A 19,351-nucleotide genomic window follows, 5' to 3' on the forward strand; every position below is an offset into this window, starting at 1 on the left:
CTCTTGGGAGCTTTGGTGCTCTCGGCTTGGTTCTCAGCACCGCCCCGTTTTTTCACGTCGCCCTCAGTGTTGAATTTTGGGGAAAAGCGAGCCATTCTCCTCTCGCGGGCCTTCAGGAGCTCGGCGTTCGTGAAATTCATATCTTCTGTAACAATAAAAATACGATCAGTGACAACATAGGAGACGAGAAAGGAAATGTCAATAATGAAAGTGAGCTATGGGCAACCTAGTTATTTGGGAGTTCTTGAGAGGTCAGCGCCCTCAAGGACTGTTGTGCAGTCAAGGATGGGAAGTGGGGCAAGGAGATTAAGAAAGGCTTTGTCGTTGGCGGACAAAGATTCCTCTGAAGGATCGGTGATCCCATTGGGCTTCTCCGTCCAGTAAAGAGGAAAAAGGGCGGTCCCGTCTCTAAGGGTGAATGCCTCTGGGTAGGCGGGATGAACCGCCACATGGAAGTACTTCCGTGCAAAGGAGGACTTCGCGTTACTTTTGTGAGGGTGCAAGCACTTCCGGCCGGCTCGGGCCTTCAAGGAAATCCATCCTTTGTTTTTGATGGACTTGGGGTCGACGTCGTAGAGGTAGAAGAAACTGGTGGGGGATGGGGCGATGCCGACAGCGGCGCTTAAGATTTCAAAACATCGAATGAAGGCCCAGGCGTTAGGGTGGAGTTGGCAGGGAGCCGCGTTGATGTCGCGGAGGACGGTTTGGACAAAGGGCGAGAAAGGAAGCCTGGTTCCAAGCTCGCTAAACATGTATTCATACGCAAAGAAAAAATGGGATCTCTTTACGTCGCCGTTTGGCTTATGAAGCCAGGGGCGGTCCTCAGGACTGCAAATCCAGATCCTGAGTTTGGCGTTAAATTCATCGTCATTAGACAAACCACCCAGGGAGTTCACGAACTGCACGATGAGATCGCTATTCTGGAAAATAGAAGGTTGGTCTATAGCCTCGTGAGTGGGGGCTATTTGGACTGGAAGGGGCAGAGTGGCGTAGGTTTTTAGTCGGTAAGGTGGGATCTCCGGGACCTCTAAACGGAGGCCGCCGGCGGCGGTGGCATCAGGGTCGCTTCCGGAGGAAGAAGAGGAGTGGTTAGGGGAGGTAGGGCTTGAGGCCATTTTTAGAAGACAGTGAAGTGAAAGAAAGGGAAAGATGAGTATGTGTATGATGCAAAGATAAGGACAGTGGGACTCACCGGAGTAGGATGTGAAGAGTGGGTAGCGGAAAGGGTGATAAGCGACGGCTCCGGAGCGGAAGTGGGCAGAAGGAGTGTGGTAAGCGATTAGGGAAGTAAAGAGGGGTCTCGGAAAGGGATGACTGTGGGGAAGAAGGGTTTTTATAGGAGAAGGGGGGAAGCTGGAAGGGTGACGCGTGTTGGACGCGTGTGGAAGGTTGGAAGTCATGAAGGTTTTGGGGAGGTGGGTCGCGTGCAATGGGGAGTTACTGCGCACCATGGGACGGTTATGAAAGGTGAAGTGACGGTTCCGGAGAAAGAGGGAAATTGATGTAACCAACACATCACGTGGGGCAGTCACGTGGGGCAGATAGGGATTTGAAGGGGTTTTAAAATAAGGGAAAGCGCGAAAAGCCTCGCCACTATAAAGATCAAACACCATCGCCTGACAGGTGACACCAACAACAAAGTTCGGTCGCTCGCCGGGGACTTGGACGGAGTCTGGTGGACTTGTGGACTCTGGCGAGAGAAGGGGCATGCGTGTTGGGCGGATCTTCTCCTAGGGACGATGCGGCGGCGACTTCGGCTTGAAGACACATTGTGCTCTCATGCTTCGAGCTCGGTGTCTTGTGGACTGGTTGAGTCCCTTCACCATATTAGGGGACTCGCCCAAGAAGCAACTTGATCCGTGAAGATGCTACGAGAGGCGGATGCGGGAGAGATTGGCGGGAGACCATGTCACCAGGCGAGCCAGCTTCTATTCAGCGAGTCACGTCATATGTGGCGGGCCACCACGACACCTTAATCTTGTAGGCGTTTGTACACCATCTTTCTGGGTCCCGCGTCAATCGAAGATTCATGTATTTGCGTATTTCCTTGCGCCTATTGGCAGTTTGTGTTTCATTTGCGCCATGTCGGCGACCTATACGCTTTATACATTCTTTGTTGATCCCGCCAAGTAGCGTGGCTAGGTGATCTTCTAGGCGGGGAAGCTATTGCAACTAGAAGCTTGGGAATAGTTCCTGCGCGTTGGTCGAAACCGCCAGCCGAGGAACGCCGTACCAAGTGGAAAGTGGCAACGGGCGACCTGCTAGGGGGATCACATGGGGACAGAGATTGACGGTCACATTTTGGAGACACACTTCGCTCTCCTGCTTCGAGCTTGTGGACTTGCGGACCAAGGGCGCTCGCCCTTCATCTTTTCACGCCATGTTGGCGACTTGGATTTTTGCATACACGATGGATAAGCATTAGGCAGTTATGTTATAGTTTTCTTAAAGACACACTTAGCTCTCATGCTTCGAGCTCGGTGTCTTGTGGACTTGTGGACTGGGCGAGCCCCTAGAGGGGCAACGCCCAGGGTTCACACCGCCCGGTGGCGCCCCAAGCCAGTAGGGTTGGGCCTCGTTCAGCCAGGCCCACACGGCCCATTAAGGACCACTAGCATATGGGGGCCCAACACTACCTCTATAAATAGGTAGCAGATACCAATTGTAAGGGACTTTTGGCTCATTTTATGAATTCACACATGAAATTCAGCTATTCTCTCTCTCTAGGGATTACACCCTTTCTCAATGTTCTTATCCGGAACAAAACCATTAATAGCATTTAAAGTCTTTGGACCAGAAAATAAGTAATACTAATATTAACATTAGTAAAGTATAATGTAAGTGAATTACTTTTACTAGTTTTATACCCGTGCAATGCACGGGGAGTTTAATTTCTAATGTTTTTTTGTAAAAAAAATTGTTTCACAAATGTTTTATATTTTAAGTTATTTAATATAGTTATGTGCTTTGTTTTTTTAATGTTTTTTGCACATTTATGTTTATTTCGTTTTTAGTGCAGTTTATAGTTTATTGTTCAAAAAATGGACCATTGTTGCAGTAGTTGTTGTTTGACAGCAATGTGTTTTAGGGTCAAAAGCACATCTAAATTGAATTATGCACGAAGATTTGCAAGCAGGGAACGATTTATTGAAAAATTGACAACCATTGTCAATATATGAAATCTAAAAAAAAAATTATCAAAATGATTTAAATTGACCACCGAGGTCAATATACCAAAAAAAAAAGAAATTGTCTCAATGTGAATAAAGACATATAAGGAAAAGTATAGCACAACGGCTATTTATTTGTAAGCAACCTTTAGGAAATGGTATTAAATCTTCTCAACCTTGATCTTCTTCAATATTTCTGCACATTTTTTTTCCATTAAATTCTGGTGTGGAACCATGGTCTGAACCACGTTTAGAAGTTGTGACGGAGTCCACACCTATAACGGGAGCTGTAATTCCGTTAACACTTCTAGTGATGGAATTAGCATCACTTGCGAGTTTGCCTTCATGGGAATCTTATGCAGACTTAGTTGGTATATCAGCATTTGTGTCAACGTTAGTGAGACCATATCTTTGGAAATTTTCAATGACCTTCATGCAAATAGTCAAATTTGAACATTTTCAGTAATATTTATTGTTATAATTTGCACGTTGTAATTTATAATGATTTATTACATACTTCTATGTTTCTTAATGTCACTTTTATAACATTCAATGTTTTTAACACAATTTGCATTATGATAATTATTCTCTATAGGTAATTATTTGTTGGTATCAATTAAAACATAAATATTGGTATGCATTGATTTTGCATTTAATTCGTTGTTATTTGTATTCAATCAGTTATATTCAGATTTAATGAGTAGTTCACTGACTAAAACAAACCTACAGTACAATTGTGATAACCAATACCTCAGTCGGAGTTTTTACATTTGAGACAGAGATATCAGAAAACATGATGTAGATATTCACAACCATGATTTAGCAATAAAAGTTTAAAAATTTACCTGTGATTTGAATTTTTAAATTATTTGCGAGTCTTTGCAAATTTTGAGGATGTTAAATGCTGATCTATACCACCTTCCAAATCTATCCTTTCCTTCAACCTTGAAAAGAAATTCCTTGTGCACTAAATCCACAATTTCTTTTGGGGGTGTTTCATGCAACCGTTCTAGATTTTATATAAAATAAAATAAAATAAATTATTATATTATGAATTATTTGTGCAATGAAAAAGTATTTGTTTTTAAATGTATACGTTTACCTTTTCCATTTTCTCCAATATTTCTTGCTTTTTTTGTTGATCAGATAACAACCATCGCGATAAAAAATTGTCAAAGTTGCAGATCGAGTATTATCAGCAACATTCATCAACAGCTTGTATCTAATGTAAACATAAATAATTAAATAATTTGAATATTGATAAATTAATTTATTTTTGCAAGTTGGAGTTTACTGTATGGTAGAAGTGATGTGCTTGTTACCTTTTGGACAATAATATTGTGCTCCGTCGGAGTATGCTGTTGTGTGACATTTGTAGTCATGATAATACTAATCATCTTTGGTCACAATTTCCTCAATCGCGACATGCACAATGAATATTGTACGTTGTAGTAATGAATAATTGGTTTAATTTTTTATTGTACTTACACCTGATTGTAATATTAACAGTGATAATAATATATATATATATATATATATATATATATGTAATACATTTAAATTTAAATTCTAACTTCAACAATCATAATGCTTATTTAATCAGAATCTTAATTAAAATCAATTAAAATTAATTAAAGATTAGAATAGTCAATAGAAGAGATAATTGAAATTTTGACAGAATATTAATGTATATACTTACTTTTAAAGTTTCTATATTGATTGATTTTAAAATATTTATGAATCTTTGGAAGGTTGATTAATTTTGATTAATAATTCATTTAATGTGTTGACTATATTGCATTAAATAGGAACGAACTTTTGGTCAAAGTTAATTTTAGAATACGAAATTAATTGATTAAAAAAAAGAACAAAAATGAATATTCAAATTTGAATTCTCAATCAAGCTTTATATCTTTACAATTTTTATAAAGCCTACAATTTTTATAAAGCCACGAAAATCAGAAGAAGAAAAAAAAGAAATTTTATGTTTATTTATTTCGTAAATACATATTTTAAAACAAAGTTCAAATTGTCACTGCCATTTGATTCATAAAATAATCAAACCTAAATAAATATAATAATTATAATCAATATCAATGTATGCATTAGTAAAAACAGTTTTTGTTATTAAGTTTTCTAAAATTGAGTACTTGTTTACAGGAAAAGTGTTAAAGTTTTAAAATCTACATTAAGAACATATTAAATTTATACATAAACTTCTGCCATCTCCTTTAACTCGGTTGCACCTTAAAAGCATGAAATAAATAATTTTTGAAATATCTTGTTTCCTAAAAAATCAGTCAAAACGTCTTCTGTCATTTAAGAGCCTATTAAATTTTTTCTTGTCATTGAAGGCTGCTTCTATGGCGATTAAATGTTTGGATGGGTAAAGCTTCTCTCTTTGTGTCTTTGGCTAAGCCTCCAAATAAGGTTATGTTAGATTTAGGCGCTAAAGTCTCGGCTCATTGACCTACCTTTGTGAATTTGGTTTACGGTCTTGGTGCTTCTTCTTGGAGGGATGTTGTTTTGGGGTTAAAGAAGGATTCTCATGCGTCGCTCCGCTCTGCTGTGGATGGGGTGGAACCCACTGTTTTTGATAGGGATGTCGTTCCCGTTCCGTGGTCGACAGAATTGGAGGGATTTTCCGTTGTTGGTGATTGTGGCTAGGTATTAGAGGGATCGTCTTTAATGATAACTTTGTGGGTGTTGTTTTGGTAAACCTCATGCGTAGCCTCATCTTTAGAGAAGGGAAGGTTGTTATGGCTTTGTCTTTTGACAGTCAGTTCCCTTTGTCTTTTCTGAGATCTTCTCCTGATGTCTCCTTGATGGGCGCCTTCATTGGTCGGTTTCTGTTTGATTTCCTACCACTTTGTTCTCTTCTACATCCAGCTGAGGCGGTTGATGTGGGAGCCTACGGTTTTGATTTGGTTCATCCTAATGCTGGTTCTGATGTGCTTGGTTTTTCTCCCTCTAGGCCGGAGTGTCTGGTCCCGTTTGAAGATGGTGGGGTCGCTCAACATCAGCTCTCTGATGTGGCAGTTAGTTTGGTTGCGCCGTCTTTGGATGCTTTTGATCCTGGTGTACCTTTTGCTTCTCTTCCTCGTAGGAGAGGGTGTCCAAAAAAAGCCAAGAGAGGTCGTAAGCCTCGTTAGGTTCCCTCGATGACTTGTGTGGGTTCAGTTGCGGTTGATGGTGGAGGTCCTTCCTCGAGTGCGTTCTTGCCCTCGCTTCGTCCTGCTCCGTTTGATTTAGGGAGTGCACCAGGTAGAACTTGAGATCCAAAGATATACTAATAAAAAGTTAAGTGTCTTGAGCACCAAAAAGTGTCGGTGGCCTTGTTATAAATAGTTACCACAAAGCTCAAAATGTATCCATAAAGAATAGTTATGATGTTCTTCATAAAAAAAAGAACCAGGATAGTAATCACTTAAAAATGAAGTTTTCCTCTCAATTGCCTTATTTTCAATAACCTATTGACATTCTTTGATGTCTCGCCTGTGAAACGCTCTGCTAGCATGTACCTCGTCTGAGTTTATAAAAACCTGGAAAAAGTACGATGCATTTATCATCCTAAATTACCCATGATTTTCTCTTTCCAATTTAAGAATTTTTCAAAATCACATCATTTCTTTCATATTAAACATGAGGGTAAATTTGGAAAAATTCATTAAATGTTTTATCAGTATTATATAAGTGACTTATATTTTGGGGAAAAAAAAAACTCTCAAAATATGACTTATAAATGGGGACGGATGGAGTATATTTTAATTAATGTTCATTATGATTTTGACATAAGCATTATGATTTTCAAATTAGGTTAGAAATTTAGGATTAACCTAAATTTATTTCGTTTTCATTTAACACTTTCTTTGTTATTAATTTACCTGATTATGTGCCAGAAAAAATTTACCTCATTGAAATTTTAGACAAATCAATCAAAACGCCTTCTGTCATTATTTTTTTAGATCGAAAATTTGGTACATGATTTTGGGATAAATTTTAAAATCTACATTTAAGAGCCTATTAAGTTCATACATAAACTTCTATTCAAAAAAAAAAAAGTTTATACATAAACTTCTACTATCCTTTTTTTTTTTACATTCTACTATCCCCTTTAATTCAACTGCACATTAAAAAGCACAAAATAAAGCCTTATAATTGTCCATAAATTTCGTTTCTTTTCTTATTATTATGGTCTTCAAAATCTCTTTTGGGTTCCCATGAAACACTATAATTTTAAAAATGCATTTGAGAGTCTATCAAAATTAACCTTGATCTTCTCATGTCCTTTAAAATTCGCCTACATCATAAAAACCTGAAATGAAACATCCCAATTATTTCAAAAAAAAAATGTTTCGTTCATTAAAATTTAGAAAAATTGGTACATGTTTATAGAAAAAAATGTGAATTTTATATATTATATTTAAGAGTCTTCAACATTTGAACTTAAACTTTTGCTATCCCCGGTAATCAGCTGCAACTTTTTTTTTAAAAATCCAAATATATTAATTATAATAAGGAAGGAAGAGGCTAAGCTCGAGAATAGAACAATGAGGATAACAAAAGCAAAAATATCCCCAATCATCCACAGAGATACAGGTTGGATTTCTATCTTACCCTTTGTGATCATTTCCACTTCCAAATCCTCCTCCAAGACCAATGGTCAATATCAGATTCAATTTCCATCAGCAATTCATAATCATATTTGGTAGGGAAATTTCCATTGCATGTAAGTGATCAAACTTGTATGATTTATCATTTAACAGGATTTTGAACTTGAGTTAAGACTCCTCTGTAAATTATCATGGTTGAAATTTTTCATAAAATTGACATAGGCACTTGTAACTTCTTATTACTAACACATTTTTTTCAATAACAAAGGCCTAATGTAAAATCATATATGGGCAAAATCCATGTATTATATTCCCTCGTGAATCTTTACCCTAATTACTTAATTACTGAGCATTGAAGTCCATTTAACTTGCACACTTTTCATTTAGAGGCCAATATTGTATATCAATGACAAAAAATATCATATCTATACAAATAAATATATGATACCAAGTCGCAGATAGAGTAACTTCCTAACAATAGCACTTCCTGAGTTAAGTATTTGGAAATCATTGTATAATCAGTGATTGGATTTTTGGCACAAATAGACTGCACATACGACACTCAAAAATATAAAAAGTTAAAAATATATACTAAGGCAATGTATATTAATTAATTGCTTGTAATGTGTAGGAGTCTCAATTGCTGTGTAACAGGGGAGAGAATCAAAAGAGGCACAGTGAGTGTGTGTGAAGTTACCAGAAAGAACCAAAGTAGTTCTTTCACAGTGGAACTATAGCACCAAATTTGGTTTTCTTCTTTCTCTGACTTCCTTTACTGTTATTGAATTAAACTATTGAGTGACCATACATGAGTTTGAGTTGTTGAGATATCTTCAAACACTGTCATTGCAAGTTCCATAGTTCTCAATCCAAAAGGAGTTTGAGTTGTTATATCTTCAAACCCTGAGTTTAGCTATACTCTTAATTAAACTAAACACATCAAATACTCACAGAAGGCAAACTTGGAGATGGAGATTTCAAAGGTGAAATCCAAAGCCTTTATTTAAAAAGAGTGCTTCCAACGCAACACGATGAAATCCACCAAACCAATTTCCTGGAGGTTGACATCAGTTATCTTCTGCAAACTACAATGAAATACTATTTCCAATAGTGCATGCCAAAAGATGAAAATGCAGAGTAAAATAATCAGAGCATAAAAGCATAGTACATTGCTTTTTCTGTATTTAGCTTGCTGAGGGGAAGATAATGAAATAAGAATTCAGTCACACAAACACAACAATGATTTTTCGGCCATATGTAACATGCAAGAAGAGAAGGTTCAGATTATGTTAAGAATTCTCCCTTATGAGATAATAATCTTCCCTTTAGCTCCTACCATGTTTCAAATGTCCTAATTTGGTCCCTGGGTTTGATTTCTTATTCTGCATGAAGTTACAATAATGGAAATGATAGCCGACATCTTATCCGGAGGTCATAATGCAATGGAATTTTGAATAAAGAAGAATTTTTAATATATGTAACTAATTAAACAAATCCTCAAAACAATTAAAGAGAAACAGAAGATGCTAATTAATAAAACTTTCACCCCTCTACTCTCTCACAAAGATAAAACATTTCCATCATCCATTTCATAAAAGCCTCAAGAGAAAAAATAACTAATAAGCAATAGTATACAACAACATATGCAAAAGGGTGAGAGATAGACCAGTCCCTTACAATGGATCTATATACTCATACTCAAAAGAATGAATCATTGAGTAACAATTGCACAGTGAAAATCAACTCAATAACCAACATAAAAATTTCAATAAATTGAAGAGATTGAATTGAACTTCAATCGTGGATTAATACTCATCTTCTGCCAAACTACTTGAATTATTTGTCAAAGAAAATACGAAATCACAACCAAAAAATTTGTGGATAGCATCCTTTTATTCCAGACTCTTAACACCATCAAAATGAATGAAGAAAAAGAAGCTTAATTTGAGAAGTCTAATCAGTTTGAGCCGTATGCTAAAAAGAAGCTTGTCAAGGATATTCATGAAGAGTAGCCTCCATTCCCTAAATTCCCTGTGGCACATTATCTCAAATCCCTGTGGCACATTATTTATAGGCTTAATCCTCAAATTAGTCCCTGTCTTTGTCTTGCCGTCTGAACTAGGTCCCTGACCGGAAAAATTTGTGGAATAAGTCCTCTATTTTATAAAACGTCTGGAGCAAGTCCTCGCCGGAGTCTGGAGCTCCGGCGAGTGATGATATGGCATGATGACTGTATTAATGAATCATACGTGGAATTTTAAAAAAATTAAAAATTTACACACCTGAAAAACAAAATAATTAAAAAAACCCAAAATTAATCAAAAAAACCTAATTTCCCAAATATTTTTTTTTTGGAAGAACAGATTACAAAACATTCATTGAAGTTTAACAAGTTCAGCAAATTCAACAGGAAAATATGGAAAGACAACCGAGTATGTAATTCCAACTCAAAACAAACAATTGGCTTAACGAGTAATGATCCATAAAGGTGCATAAATTAATAGTTATGCATCAGAGCTGGGTCTTTCTTTGTGGTGTATGCAGCGTACTCTTTTCCAGCGACATGTTTCATTATCTGACCTCTGAAATCAAGAACTGCATATGTGAACGCTAATGCTGATCCTGTAGAAAGTGCAATTGAGATGCTCCTTCCTCTGTAGAACCCAAAAATTCATCACATCATCTCCTCTCCTTCATCTTCTTCTTCATCATACCCATGAAAACCCCACCTACAACCGAACGCGAACCCCACCACCACCTGCAACCGAACGCGAACCCCAACCCCACCTGCAACCGAAACCTCCTCTTCGTTGCGACACCTCATCTTCTTCAGATCCAGGGATGAAGCTTTCTCCTCTCTTCTTCTCTCGTTCGCAACTTTATCTCTGGATCTGATTGGGTCAAAATGTTGCGGGCACTGGTGCTGGTTCTGGGGAAGAAGATGTGAGGGCGGTACTTGGTTTGGGTTCTAGATTCAGATCCAGATCTTGGTTCTCTCTCCAGTCAAGATCCATAATCAGAGCGTCCAGATCGAAAGAGGAGGAAGGATCAGAGCGGCCAGAAACCCAGCCAAGTTCCAATCTTTTGGGGAGTGATCGAAAGAACCCCAAAAGCTGTTGAGAATTCAGAGTGGTTGTAGCTTTGTGGGTTCTATGGTAAAGTGACAATGGAATTCAGAGTTCAATTTTGGTTTTGGCTTGTTTTATGCTCGTGGAGTAGTGGAAACGAGTTTCAGTTGGGTTGGTAATGCTTTTGATTTCAACTTTTGAGTGATAGGGATTTGTTGGTAAGGCCCTGTGTTGGTGTGGTTCTGAATTTTTTAGATGTGTAGATGAAGATGAAGGTGGGATTGAATGATGATTTAGTGTTTTTATTTTAATGCTGGATGATTTTTTTTGAAACGTTAATGGTGGATGATGAAGATGAAGATGAAGATGATAAAGAAGAAGATGAAGATGAACAAGATCCAGATGAATGGTTAAGAATTAGAGTTTTCAGATTTTTTATTAATTAATAATTTTAATTTAATTAATAATTAAATACATGTCATTTAAAATTTAATTAAAAATGACATGGATAAAGCCACGTAAGCTTTCCCTTGCCACTCAGCAGCCTCGCCGGAGCTTCAGGCTCCGGCGAGGACTGGCTCCACACGTTTTGAAAAAATGAGGACGTTTTCCACAAATTTTTCCGGTGAGGGACTTAGATCAGACAGCGAGACAAAGACAGGGACTAATTTGAGGATTAAGCCTTATTTATATAGCACCAATTTGGCAAGAGTTAAAAGGGGGAAAACATGTAGAACATGGATCCACTAACTGTAGATGTTACTGAATCAGTGTTAAGGTTTCTGAGCTGTTTGTCAAGTTACTGTAATTATGGAAAGGAGAAATTTGAGACAACTAATCAAATTATTAACTCAAACTAATCAGGCAACTAATCAATCACATTAAAAAATTTGAAAAATGAAAAATACTACTTGAAGATACCTGAGATGAGGGCATAATGGCAGACAGGGTGAACATAAGGGAAGACAGCCGCTTGTGAAGATGAAAATCAGGGAACAAACGCCGTGGGGAAGGTACTGAATCGTCGTCGTGCCGTGGAGAGGAGGGAGGCCACGGGTGGCAATGATTGGGGTGTTGCTGAATGATCGTAGGTGCGCCGAGTCAGCTTTGTACCTTGATTCTAGTATTCACTATGAGCTTGAAATTATATTCTACTTAGTAAGTGCATAAAATAAAAAAACACAAGGATTAGTCTACTACACAGAAGTACCAAAATGAAGCAAATAAGGATAGGTTGATGAGAAAGCAATAACATTTATTGCCTTCCACTGATAGCTGTGATACCAACACTAATAGGAAATTGAGAAACACCTGTGCAGCTTGTAGTTCCAAACCTTGATCTTGTAGTCAACACCTGAAATTGAAAAAACACTCAATTTGATAATAGTTGACGAAAAAGCTTCAGATCTAACAGGTGGATTGAATGGAAAATGGGGATGAAGACAGAGAATGTATCGCCGGAGACCATGTGATTAATCATTTCCAAAACAAACCATGTGGTTAATCATTCAAAACATGTTGAAAATCATGTTAATTGTACCTGAAAATAGACATGAGAATGGAGGATATTTCATCTGCTTCAGCAGTTTATGGTGAAACCATCCAGAACAATTTGCATATATTTGACTCTGCAGTAGGATACATGAGATGATATGAGACAGACACATCACATCAATAAAACGCAGAAACTTAATACGATTTCTTATGAACACACTTATTGTGCATTACCTAAAGAGATGACTGCAAAAAAGAAAAGAAAAGGTATATTATGCATTACCTAAAGAGATGACTGCAACCAAAACAATTGTTTTTTTGTAGATAAGCATTAGTCTTATAGAGCCATAAACTAAGAATCAAGTACTTCTGCTTATTGTTTTAAACAAAACCATTTAGACTATCAGTTTTGGGACTTTAGAGGGAATAATTAACAGGGAAAGTTTCATACACAAGTGCAGAATTTACCTTGATTTGTCATGTAAACTGCAACATTGAATTCTGCAGCTATCTTTATCAATCAAGAAAGCATTTGTGCCAGTTTTGGCTGCAATGGTTATTTTTCATATCAGCAAAAAATGACATAGAGAAGGGAAAATGTTGATGTAATGGAATTTAAATGACCGATTCATATACCTGGCGCTGCAAGCTCTCCTCTTCCTGAAAAGTCCACCCTATACAAAGCAATCCTTGAATCTACAATCTGCCATAAGTCAATTCTGTTAACTCTCCATATCCCATAATATTGCAACTGAAGATAACTCTGTTCAATGTCAGTAACATCACACTGGTTCTTCAGACATTTTAGCAGCTAAGCCAAGGATGAGGTTGTACTGATGCTCATAAGTGTAGGCACGAGCATAGATAATCTTGCAGTCACAAATAGATGATGGTGAGCAGTCAGCACAAAATTATTTCTCTCCAGTACCCAATTGAATGATCCAGGAAATAGAGGAAACTTACATTATCCAAAAACCATGTAATAATGCGATTAACAATGTATATATCTCAGGTAAAAGATCCAAGGCAGAAACATGATTTCCATCTAAAATTTGAAAACAAAGAATCATATCAGACAAATCATTGCAATTAATTTTACAATCACAAAATGACTCAAGTGTTTGACTAAAAATTATCTCAGCGAAACTTTTCAACTCACGTTTGAGTTAGTGTCCACTTTGACATCTGTAGTGAAGTTCTTGTTCTTTAGCTTAGTGCTAACATCCGCCAGATATATCTTGCCCTTCTTGACACACCGGTTGAAGTGATTTCCTGAATATAGAAACTCATCGAAACTATGAGAACACATATATCCTAAAGACAAAACCTAGAAGAATTATACAGAGAATCTAGCAATTGTACCTGGGCTACATGCGTATAGCTCTTCCTAATATTTTGTGATGTTCAAGCTCTCACATGGAATACTATTAATGTTATTCCCGTTCAGATACCTTAGCAAGCTGCTTCAATAATCACCACAACAAAGAAATGAAAAACAAAACCTATGGGCAATGAGAACATAAACAACTCAAAATATATAAATATCATCTCTCAATTAGATCCAGGAGTAAATTCATAGAAGAGAAAAGAGCAGGAAGCCATGAACTGCAAAGCCAAGGGAAAAAACAAAATCTCATTCAAATAACAAAACACAGATGAAAAAACAAAGACTGAGATTGTGAGGAATCTTCTCACTAAGAGAATCAGGATTTGCTATAAACATAAAAGCTCTTACCTTTATGGAGGATCTGGAGAATTTGGGACCCTAAATCAAAGAGCAACTCTGATTTAGAAGACGAAATAGAGGGTGTAATGAAGGATTAATTAAAAGCAAAATGAAGAAGCACAATCTAACGAATGCAAAAATTATTTTATGATTTCAAGCAAGGTTAAGAGTGTACTCAATTTTTTCTTGAGAGGTGCGATTGAGATATGCGATTGAAGTTCGAGAGAATTGGAAGGTCGAGGGGATGAAATCAATGCATCGGAGCAGGCTATGAGAGATGCGATTGAGACAATCCATAGTATATACAAATAAGCTTCGGCCTGCAGTACCTAAATTACTCCCTAATCAAAATCCAGTGAATAAAAATCTAAAATTAGGGTAACTGTAAACCATACATCAATTAAGCCCTAAATACCTGCGGTGTCGCCGTCGTACCGTGGATAGGAATGAGGTCGGGAGGGGCGATTTGGTTCATGGAACTTTGATGAGAGAAACGCACTTCGGTCCCATGCTGCCATCAATTCTATGCCAAACAGTATACCCATAAACATCCCAGAAAGCAAACCCATTGTCACAGATTCCAAACAGGAACCGAAAATTCACAACCCAAGACCCTACATGAAGTAGAAGCAAATTTGAAGAACCTAACTCCAAAAAAAAAAAAATTAAATTCAAGCTAAAAATTGAAACTTTCTTTGAAATTTGAGAAAAAAATACTTACAGATTATAACTTTAGTGGCTGAACACTAACTTTATGGATATCTTTGAGAGAATAATTTTCTCTAATTTGAAGCTTGATGAGGGGAGAAATTAAAGGTGAATAATTTCCTATTTTGAAAAATCTCTAATGTTCATATAAGTTGTTTCCTATTCCAATTTTTTCGAATTTCATTAATAATTATCAATAGACCAGATTGGCTTGTAGGCCAAGATTAAGGTTTTCAGAAGCTGTGCATACCATGTTGGCAGCACAGAAGGATTAAGAAAATTAGACAATGAAAATGAAAATAGTACCTGAAAATGGAAGCAGTTTCAACTGCTTTAGAAGTTCACGGTGACACCATCGAGTCTCAAGCCCTACAACTGCAAGTCAAAACCAAAGAGGGAATCAATGATTAAACCTTCTTGCTACTTGGGTTCTGAAGCTTGATCCAACTTCCATCAGACACGTCATATTTCACTTTGGAAAGATCAAACCTCCTTCAAAGCACTGAAAACAGGCACATATGCCTGCATTGTAAATATTATTTACAGAAGAAAATACACCTTAGTGGTTGTTTAATGGTAAAAGGAACTGTTCATATTTCACAGAAAAAAAGGTAAAAGGAACTGCACAGATTAGAACCTGTACAAAGAAACAAAGTATGATCAGAGAGGCTATGTTGGTACAAACATGCCTCTCTGTTTTATGTTGATGCTGATATTTCACAGAAAAAAAAGGTAAAAGGAACTGGACAGATTTTACATGAGAGAGAGAGAGAGACAGATACCTGACACATACCAAAAACTAATCAATTCATAGACTCAAAAAATTCAAACTTAGAGTAATTGCAAGTGATTCAACACAATGAAAAAAGGAACCCAGAAACGAAGAAGTCAAGATGCGAACAAAAGCCACCAGAAGTTATGAACAACAAAAACCCAAACTTAATTCATGAAGATTTGGAGAACGAAAAAAACGTACCTTGAACTAATTATTGCGCTTGATCAACTTGTGCTTGTTGACCTCCATGTCTTTGATGTCAATAGCTTCTTCTTGAGGAAGCTCAAGATCATCAATAATCTCAGGGGCCTCCACTGGATCAACAATTAAAAAATCTTCTTCAGTAGTCCTGCAATGCAAATCAAATGAAATTAAATCAATAGATGTCAATTTTGTTGAGTGATTATTTGAATATGAAACCCTAACAAACGAAGAAAGAAAAGGAAGGTAGAGTGAAGTGCGAACCCGATCATGGTGAACTTAGGAATTGAGAGAGAGTTGAGAGAGTGGTCGTTGAGCTTGGAACCGAGTTTAGGGTATAAGAACTTCTGGCGAATGGGTAAAACGTTGGTTAACTTCCAGATTCGACACTTGAGTTCGACAATGGTGTCGTCGCCGCAGACTCGCACCGTGTAATCCTTGCCGCTCCATTTGACCTTGAGTGGCATCTCCTCCTCCGATGTCTCTCTGACTCTGGAAATTGAAACCCTAAACCAGTTAAGGCCACCAGAAGCAGGTACAACCCAGAATCAAGACAGGAAGAATTGGAGAAAGAAAAAAAAAAGTACCTGAGTCGAGACTGGAAGAGATGGATTGAGGCTTGCGATTGGAAGGGTCCATGAGAGATGCGATCGAAGGACTCATGAATTGGAAGTGGCCATGAGAGATACGATTGAAGGTCGATTGCCATTGTTGATTTCGGATTCAAGGGCTTTTGAATATGAAAATCAAAGACGGTGAGGAAATTCTGGAAGAGATGAAGTTGAAGGTTGAAACGGTGAGGATGTTACGCTTATGAGAGAGGAGAAAACGCGTTTAGAATAAATGGGATTAAGGAGAGATGAGTGAAGGATAAGGAAAAAGGTGTAGGATAAGAGGAATGAAGGATTGAGTGTCATGAAGGATTTTTCATGATATTAACCAATCAGATGATGCCACGTATGTGATGACTGTGCTGAGATCTTTTCCTAAATATATATACTATGGATTATACTTCACCCGTTCCTTTCTGTAAGAATTTGTTTGTTTTCCTTAATATAAGAATCCTAACTAGATTTAAAAAAAAAATTATTAGCTTTTTCCACATATGATATTTCATTTATTAAACTTTTGTAATTCCAAAAGTTTGAATTATCACTAGAAATTAATTCTTTTTCAACATTAATTAAAAGTAAAAATGGAGGAAGATTGAATCAACTTTTATAAAACTAATACTATTACATTAATTAACTTCATTACAATGTTTTCTTAATAAGCGTAATTGTCTCAATGAAGTGTTATAATTAGAAATAGAAGGAAGGGTAACCTTTTTCAAATTACTATATTGATTAAAATTTGAAATTATAACTAATCATCAGCATTTATTGTTTTTCAACCTCTAAAATCTATCTCTAAAACCGGGTAAAGCGTAGGTACTAGATAAAAATAATGTGAAATGTCATTTTGGTAAATCTTGAAGATGATTAAATAGTACTACCTTCGTTCCTATTTAACTGTTTGGGAAGAGAAAAATGAGAGCAATTAATTTGTTAATTTTCAGAAAATTATTACTTATTTTCCTAGTTACCCTCTAAAATGTGTTTTATCTTTCTTTATTTATTGCTCCTACAAGGTCACAATTAGGATAAACATCATTTAATACTCTCTTGAAATGCTAAGTAGACAGATATATAGAAACACAGTTTTTTTTTAAAGTGAACAGTTAATAAGGAACGGAGGTAAGAGTATATTTTTTAAAATACGCTAAATAATATAAATTACTAATTCAAATCTCATTTAATACAGTTCTATTTAAAAAAATCAAATGATAACTAAATTAAAAAGAGCGTGTTTTATTAATCTTATTGTTTTCAATTCTGTTGTAGAAAAGAAATTGAAAAAAACAGGCAAAGAGATCCTGAAAGACCTGCAGACATGTGAACATAGGCGTGGTTCGAAAGCTTTTTGTCACAGGTAATTGTGTTGTATTGGCATTTGGCAACACTTGTATTGCACCCAATCAAAAAGAATGGAGAAATCGAGATAAAAGCAGAACCTATCATTATTTAATTGCTAATCACCAAAAGCGAAGATTTTAAAATTAAAATACCTCTCATATTAAAATTATATGCCATCACACTATATAGGGAAGGCAAGGGAAAACTTTTTTTTTTTTTTTTGAAACTGAAGGCAAGGGAAAACTTTTTATGCCCAAAATGTATGGATAAAAACTCGTTAGAGTAAAATTACATCCATAAATATCCACAAATTTAGTTATTTGATATTCGATACAATAAGATGGGTCTGGAATATTGTAACATCCATTTATTCTTTTTCTGAAAGGTGTATGCATTAAAATTAAACCACAGGAGGCATAAATGCCAAAATATCCTAGGTAACCAAATGAAGAACAAAGTTTGGAGCCTCCTCCACCCACACCTCATTTGGGTGAGTGAATGAGGTTTTGGCTAGAAGATCAGCCACAGCGTTACCAGAACGTCTTACAAAAGATAAAGAAAAAACATAAAAAGCTGAAGTCAAACGACGACAATCACTAACAATAGTAGCTAAGAAAGAAACCCCCTCGGTCCGAGCCTTCCACCAGTTAAATAACTGTAGACAATCGGTCTCAAAAATCACCCTACGGAATCCAAGATCAATAGCCAAACGTAGAGCCCACCGAAAACAACTTGCTTCAGCCAAAAGCGGAGAAAGCGAAGCGACTGAGGACTCCATAGCCGATGCCATAATCTCACCATCATGATTTCTAGCTATCATTCCAAAGCCTCCTACTCCTCCTGAATTAAAACTAGCATCAAAATTAACCTTGATAATACCTCGTTGTGGTCGGCACCATAAGGTCTGAAGTTGTCGTGGCTGCCCGTGATGAGAAGACTGACCCGCTGGAGCTGGCAGCAACAGTGAAGCTCCCTGGACCGTCACTATGGGTGATAAGCTAGCTCGCCGGAATCTAGTGTTGTTCCTCGCTTCCCACAGCGCATAACACAGCGTTTGGACCGTTGCAATGGTCGCTGGATCACTGGTCGACAGTACCTCTAGCCAAAACTCTTCCAATCCTCCAAACCGCTCCATTCGTAAGGCCAAAGGGGAGCCATACCAGAACACCCTTGCCGCTGGACACTCTAAAAAGACATGTTTCAAATCCTCATAGCCTGAATCACACCACGCACATAGGTCATCCACATCCATGTTTCAGATCCTCATAGCCTATAATTGTTTTTTGGACTTACCAATTATAGTCGGTAATCCCAAATATTTGTCATAGCTCTCGACCGCCTTTACTCCCAAAAGCTGCTTAAGCTCATCAAATCTGGTTTGCTGCACATTTCGGCTAACAGAGAGCATTGATTTGTCAAGGTTGAACACTTGTCGGGAAACCCGCTCATAAGTAGCAAGGATTTCTTTTAGGCATTCCGCCTCACGAACCTCAGCCCTACCAAAGAGAATACTGTCGTCTGCAAAAAGCAAATGAGAGATAACAGGAGCAGACCTTGCTAGTTTTATCCCAGTTAAATTCTTGTCAACAATAGACCTATTAATCAAAGCAGAGAAGACCTCTCCACATAAGATAAACAGAT

General features: G+C 37.1%; 1 long non-coding RNA gene across 3 annotated transcripts; it reads right to left on the minus strand.

The window, feature by feature from the left end:
- Positions 1-8,352: 8,352 nt before the first annotated feature.
- On the minus strand, positions 8,353-16,376 carry LOC130737384 (uncharacterized). 3 transcript variants are annotated; one of them, XR_009018667.1, is made up of 16 exons: positions 16,343-16,376; positions 16,020-16,247; positions 15,756-15,903; positions 15,086-15,301; positions 14,487-14,685; positions 14,247-14,400; positions 14,081-14,110; positions 13,708-13,805; positions 13,505-13,617; positions 13,309-13,390; positions 13,132-13,214; positions 12,982-13,048; positions 12,814-12,892; positions 12,392-12,479; positions 11,773-12,205; positions 8,353-11,653 (listed from the first exon to the last, which is right to left on the minus strand). It is a non-coding gene; the product is annotated as an uncharacterized LOC130737384 (long non-coding RNA). The 3 variants fall into 3 exon arrangements; XR_009018666.1 differs by lacking the exons at positions 15,086-15,301; positions 15,756-15,903; positions 16,020-16,247; positions 16,343-16,376 and adding an exon at positions 14,793-15,052 and having other exon boundaries at positions 12,982-13,214; positions 14,487-14,715; XR_009018665.1 differs by lacking the exons at positions 15,086-15,301; positions 15,756-15,903; positions 16,020-16,247; positions 16,343-16,376 and adding an exon at positions 14,793-15,051 and having other exon boundaries at positions 12,982-13,214.
- Positions 16,377-19,351: the final 2,975 nt, after the last annotated feature.

This window comes from Lotus japonicus, chromosome 2, assembly GCF_012489685.1.
Source record: "Lotus japonicus ecotype B-129 chromosome 2, LjGifu_v1.2".
Lineage (NCBI taxonomy): Eukaryota > Viridiplantae > Streptophyta > Magnoliopsida > Fabales > Fabaceae > Lotus > Lotus japonicus.